The following is a 7,451-nucleotide window of genomic DNA, read 5'->3' as shown; positions in this document are numbered from 1 at the left end:
GAGATCAATTAGATGAAGAAAATTGAAGAATGAAAGTGTTTGTAAGTGTTTTTGGTCGTTGGTGTATGGATTAGATATAAAGGATATGTAATTTTGTTTTCATGTAAATAAGTCATGAATGATTACTCATATTTTTGTAATTTTATGAGATATTTCATGCTAGTTGCCAAATTATGGTTCCCACATGTGTTAGGTGACTCACATGGGCTGCTAAGAGCTGATCATTGGAGTGTATATACCAATAGTACATACATCTAAAAGCTGTGTATTGTACGAGTATGAATACGGGTGCATACGAGTAGAATTGTTGATGAAACTGAACGAGGATGTAATTGTAAGCATTTTTGTTAAGTAGAAGTATTTTGATAAGTGTCTTGAAGTCTTTCAAAAGTGTATGAATACATATTAAAACACTACATGTATATACATTTTAACTGAGTCGTTAAGTCATCGTTAGTCGTTACATGTAAATGTTGTCTTGAAACCTTTAGGTTAACGATCTTGTTAAATGTTGTTAACCCAATGTTTATAATATCAAAATAGATTTTAAATTATTATATTATCATGATATTATGATGTACGAATATCTCTTAATATGATATATATACATTAAATGTCGTTACAACGATAATCGTTACATATATGTCTCGTTTCAAAATCATTAAGTTAGTAGTCTTGTTTTTACATATGTAGTTCATTGTTAATATACTTAATGATATGTTTACTTATCATAATATCATGTTAACTATATATATAACCATATATATGTCATCATATAGTTTTTACAAGTTTTAACGTTCGTGAATCACCGGTCAACTTGGGTGGTCAATTGTCTATATGAAACCTATTTCAATTAATCAAGTCTTAACAAGTTTAATTGTTTAACATGTTGGAAATATTTAATCATGTAAATATCAATCTCAATTAATATATATAAACATGGAAAAGTTCGGGTCACTACATATTTTGTGCTCTATACTTTCACGAAATGCGTATTTGTGCGTATTGAGTTAGATTATTTTCTTGGATCATTACTTATACTAATTACCTTCGTTAATATTTTAAAACGCATTATTAAGTGATTAATCACTTAACATGATCCTTGAATGCATTTACGACCGTTGGTGTCACTTATTGTTTAAAATGAGCTACGTACCTGGTACACGTTAAACTTTTGTCATAATTGGAATATTATGACTACGTAAACTTAATTATTATTCATTAATGAAAATTACTTAGCTTGATGGTTTATTAATTATTGCTTAGTGCTTACTAATGCTTATTAGTTACCTTAATGGACTTAACACCTTAATGGACTTCCATGGCCCAACCTACTCAACTTAGTGGACCACTTAATGGGTTAATTAGCCATGTAATTATAATTAAGTCCATGTAAATAATGAGACAAGTATCATGCATGCTTATGTACCAAGGCTTGCATTATGTCTCAAACCACCCAGCATGTCAACATCTCCATGTACCACCACCATGGACCACACCAAGCCACACCACATGAGGCCAAAATGGCCCCCCCATACCCTCCCCAACCGTCGGCTTATGTACACCCACCACTACCACTTCATTTTTTTTTCAAATCTCACTTCATTTTCTCAAACACACACACTCTTTTCTCTTTAGTTGCTTCTAACTCTAACTTCTCTCTAAAACTTTGAAGAACTTGTAAGTGTTCTTGAGTTTCTTCCTTCGTTTTCTTCCTTGTTTTCGTGTATCATCATCATCATGAGCAAAAGTTCAATTTTTGTAACTTGAATCTTCATAACTTATGTTGATTCAAACTTTGTTTTGAAAAGTTTTCAAGAACATGAAGGATTCAAGCTTTTTAGCTTTGAATCTTCATAATCTTGTTAGATCTAAGTTACTAACTTAAGATCTCTTTAATTGTGTTTAAAGATCAAAACTCATGTTTATGATCTTCATGAACTTGTAGATCCAACACTTTACTTTATGGATCTTCAAGAAAGCTTGAAATACAAGCTTACTAGCTTGATGTTTCTACAAAATATTAGCTAAGATCCAAGTTTACTAACCTATGATCTTCTTTGACTTGTTGTACTTTAGTTTTATGACTTGTGTTTTCTTGAAACAAAAGATACAAGCTTACTAGCTTGAGATCTCATAAGTGTTGTTAGGAATCCAAGCTCTCTAGCTTAGGCTTTCATTTTTGTGTTTGATCTAAGTTGTGTAACTTATGGTCTTCTACTTTGTTTAAACAAAATTTCATTAGCTTGTGTTCATATTACTTTACAAGATCTAAGTTTCATAACTTATGGTTGTGTAAAAGTTGAAAGTCTAAGTGTTATGACTTAGGGTTTCAACAAGAACATGAGATCTTGACATTGTAGTCTAAGGTATTTAATATTTAGCTAAGATCTAAGTTCTATAGCTTATGGTCTTGCTTATTTAGTTTGATTCAAAGTTTATAGCTTAATAGAACTTGTGATTGTGTTGAAACTAGGAAATTGATGTAACTTTGGTTCATCATCTTGCTCAAACTCTTACATGAGTTGTATTTTGTTTTCTAGTCTTGACTTTGGGTGTTGATGGTTAAACCTTGGTTAAAGTAATGCTAAAACATCAAGAGTTGTACACTTGAGGCTTATACGCATCAAGGATGAGAACCGTGATGAGCATCAAGCACCAAGAAACCCACCGGAGCACTTTCTTTCTATTTTCAGGGTCTGATCAGGCTCCTGAGCTTCTAGAAAAGTTGATTTCCAGATATTTCGGTTCGAGTAGATGTCTTTTCGTTTAAGATTCGCCTTAATCCGATTTACGGTTTAGGATTTGTAGCCTTCCGAAAGTCACTACGCCCTCGTAACGTTGTGCTGAAATTTCTGACCTACTCGCACTTAAACCGTCGCCACTGTCAAACGAAGACGAGTTAGGTTCTGAAAATTGGTCTACGGGTAGAGGACTCACATACGGAGCTTTGGCCACTAGTCTCATGTCAATTCAGTTTGTATAGAGGTCGTAGCATCTGAACGAAGTCAGCCTTTGTTTTGATCTCTATTCTTGATTAAAAACTTATTTTACTTGTTACGTATGATGTTGATGATGATGACACTTAAGACTTAAATTACGTACTTTTAAACCCTTTGCGACAATTTACTAACTTAGTAACTTTTGACTTAGTTTGAGGTCCTTTCGGACCGACTTACTTGCTTACTTATCTCGTACTGACTTTTACCGCACTTTCACTGTGAGTTATAGCTCCCTTTTTACCTAACTATTTTTGGGACTGAGAATACATGTGCTTTTTATGTTTTACTTACTAGGCATGAGTACTTAAAATTTATATATGTGTGGGTGATATAACGGCATAAAATTTCCCCTTAGCTCGGTAACATTTAGTCATTGGTTTTTGAACCGGTGAACGTGAATCTTAGATATGGATCCATAGGATTTGACATCCCCACTCGGGCTAGTCTGAAATGTCCCGTTCTTATTGATTAAAAACGTTCCATATTAATTGATTTCGTTGCGAGGTTTTGACCTCTATATGAGACGTTTTTCAAAGACTGCATTCATTTTAAAACAAACCATAACCTTTATTTCATCAATAAAGGTTTGAAAAGCTTTACGTAGATTATCAAATAATGATAATCTAAAATATCCTGTTTACACACGACCATTACATAATGGTTTACAATACAAATATGTTACAACAAAATAAGTTTCTTGAATGCAGTTTTTACACAATATCATACAAGCATGGACTCCAAATCTCGTCCTTATTTAAGTATGCGACAGCGGAAGCTCTTAATAATCACCTGAGAATAAACATGCTTAAAACGTCAACAAAAATGTTGGTGAGTTATAGGTTTAACCTATATATATCAAATCATAATAATAGACCACAAGATTTCATATTTCAATACACATCCCATACATAGAGATAAAAATCATTCATATGGTGAACACCTGGTAACCGACAATAACAAGATGCATATATAAGAATATCCCCATCATTCCGGGACACCCTTCGGATATGATATAAATTTCGAAGTACTAAAGCATCCGGTACTTTGGATGGGGTTTGTTAGGCCCAATAGATCTATCTTTAGGATTCGCGTCAATTAGGGTGTCTGTTCCCTAATTCTTAGATTACCAGACTTAATAAAAAGGGGCATATTCGATTTCTATAATTCAACCATAGAATGTAGTTTCACGTACTTGTGTCTATTTTGTAAATCATTTATAAAACCTGCATGTATTCTCATCCCAAAAATATTAGATTTTAAAAGTGGGACTATAACTCACTTTCACAGATTTTTACTTCGTCGGGAAGTAAGACTTGGCCACTGTTGATTCACGAACCTATAACAATATATACATATATATTAAAGTATGTTCAAAATATATTTACAACACTTTTAATATATTTTGATGTTTTAAGTTTATTAAGTCAGCTGTCCTCGTTAGTAACCTATAACTAGTTGTCCACAGTTAGATGTACAGAAATAAATCGATAAATATTATCTTGAATCAATCCACGACCCAGTGTATACGTATCTCAGTATTGATCACAACTCAAACTATATATATTTTGGAATCAACCTCAACCCTGTATAGCTAACTCCAACATTCACATATAGAGTGTCTATGGTTGTTCCGAAATATATATAGATGTGTCGACATGATAGGTCGAAACATTGTATACGTGTCTATGGTATCTCAAGATTATATAATATACAATACAAGTTGATTAAGTTATGGTTGGAATAGATTTGTTACCAATTTTCACGTAGCTAAAATGAGAAAAATTATCCAATCTTGTTTTACCCATAACTTCTTCATTTTAAATCCGTTTTGAGTGAATCAAATTGCTATGGTTTCATATTGAACTCTATTTTATGAATCTAAACAGAAAAAGTATAGGTTTATAGTCAGAAAAATAAGTTACAAGTCGTTTTTGTAAAGGTAGTCATTTCAGTCGAAAGAACGACGTCTAGATGACCATTTTAGAAAACATACTTCCACTTTGAGTTTAACCATAATTTTTGGATATAGTTTCATGTTCATAATAAAAATCATTTTCTCAGAATAACAACTTTTAAATCAAAGTTTATCATAGTTTTTAATTAACTAACCCAAAACAGCCCGTGGTGTTACTACGACGGCGTAAATCCGGTTTTACGGTGTTTTTCGTGTTTCCAGGTTTTAAATCATTAAGTTAGCATATCATATAGATATAGAACATGTGTTTAGTTGATTTTAAAAGTCAAGTTAGAAGGATTAACTTTTGTTTGCGAACAAGTTTAGAATTAACTAAACTATGTTCTAGTGATTACAAGTTTAAACCTTCGAATAAGATCGCTTTATATGTATGAATCGAATGATGTTATGAACATCATTACTACCTTAATTTCCTTGGATAAACCTACTGGAAAAGAGAAAAATGGATCTAGCTTCAATTGATCCTTGGATGGCTCGAAGTTCTTGAAGCAGAATCATGACACGAAAACAAGTTCAAATAAGATCATCACTTGAAATAAGATTGTTATAGTTATAGAAATTGAACCAAAGTTTGAATATGATTATTACCTTGTATTAGAATGATAACCTACTGTAAGAAACAAAGATTTCTTGAGGTTGGATGATCACCTTACAAGATTGGAAGTGAGCTAGCAAACTTGAAAGTATTCTTGATTTTATGAAACTAGAACTTTTGGAATTTATGAAGAACACTTAGAACTTGAAGATAGAACTTGAGAGAGATCAATTAGATGAAGAAAATTGAAGAATGAAAGTGTTTGTAGGTGTTATTGGTCGTTGGTGTATGGATTAGATATAAAGGATATGTAATTTTGTTTTCATGTAAATAAGTCATGAATGATTACTCATATTTTTGTAATTTTATGAGATATTTCATGCTAGTTGCCAAATGATGGTTCCCACATGTGTTAGGTGACTCACATGGGCTGCTAAGAGCTGATCATTGGAGTGTATATACCAATAGTACATACATCTAAAAGCTGTGTATTGTACGAGTACGAATACGGGTGCATACGAGTAGAATTGTTGATGAAACTGAACGAGGATGTAATTGTAAGCATTTTTGTTAAGTAGAAGTATTTTGATAAGTGTATTGAAGTCTTTCAAAAGTATATAAATACATATTAAAACACTACATGTATATACATTTTAACTGAGTATTTAAGTCATCGTTAGTCGTTACATGTAAGTGTTGTTTTTAAACCTTTAGGTTAACGGTCTTGTTACATGTTGTTAACCCAATGTTTATAATATCAAATGAGATTTTAAATTATTATATTATCATGATATTATCATGTATGAATATCTCTTAATATGATACATATACATTAAATGTCTTTACAACGATAATCGTTACATATATGTCTCGTTTAAAAATCATTAAGTTAGTAGTCTTGTTTTTACATATGTAGTTCATTGTTAATATACTTAATGATATGTTTACTTATCATAGTATCATGTTAACTATATATATATCCATATATATGTCATCATATAGTTTTTACAAGTTTTAACGTTCGTGAATCACCGGTCAACTTGGGTGGTCAATTGTCTATATGAAACCTATTTCAATTAATCAAGTCTAAACAAGTTTGATTGCTTAACATGTTGGAAACTTTTAATCATATAAATATCAATCTCAGTTAATATATATAAACATGGAAAAGTTCGGGTCACTACAGTACCTACCCGTTAAATAAATTTCGTCCCGAAATTTTAAGCTGTTGAAGGTGTTGACGAATCTTCTGGAAATAGATGCGGGTATTTCTTCTTCATCTGATCTTCACGCTCCCAGGTGAACTCGGGTCCTCTACGAGCATTCCATCGAACCTTAACAATTGGTATCTTGTTTTGCTTAAGTCTTTTAACCTCACGATCCATTATTTCGACGGGTTCTTCGATGAATTGAAGTTTTTCGTTGATTTGGATTTCATCTAACGGAATAGTGAGATCTTCTTTAGCAAAACATTTCTTCAAATTCGAGACGTGGAAAGTGTTATGTACAGCCGCGAGTTGTTGAGGTAATTCTAGTAGGTAAGCTACTGTTCCGACACGATCAATAATCTTGAATGGTCCAATATACCTTGGATTTAATTTCCCTCGTTTACCAAATCGAACAACGCCTTTCCAAGGTGCAACTTTAAGCATGACCATCTCTCCAATTTCAAATTCTATATCTTTTCTTTTAATGTCAGCGTAGCTCTTTTGTTGACTTTGGGCGGTTTTCAACCGTTGTTGAATTTGGATGATCTTCTAGGTAGTTTCTTGTATAATCTACGGACCCGTAATCTGTCTATCCCCCACTTCACTCCAACAAATCGGAGACCTGCACTTTCTACCATAAAGTGCTTCAAACGGCGCCATCTCAATGCTTGAATGGTAGCTGTTGTTGTAGGAAAATTCTGCTAACGGTAGATGTCGATCCCAACTGTTTC

Source organism: Rutidosis leptorrhynchoides, chromosome 3 (genome assembly GCF_046630445.1).
Source record: "Rutidosis leptorrhynchoides isolate AG116_Rl617_1_P2 chromosome 3, CSIRO_AGI_Rlap_v1, whole genome shotgun sequence".
In the NCBI taxonomy this organism is placed as follows: Eukaryota; Viridiplantae; Streptophyta; class Magnoliopsida; order Asterales; family Asteraceae; genus Rutidosis; species Rutidosis leptorrhynchoides.
Note: the sequence above shows the minus strand (reverse complement) of the source record.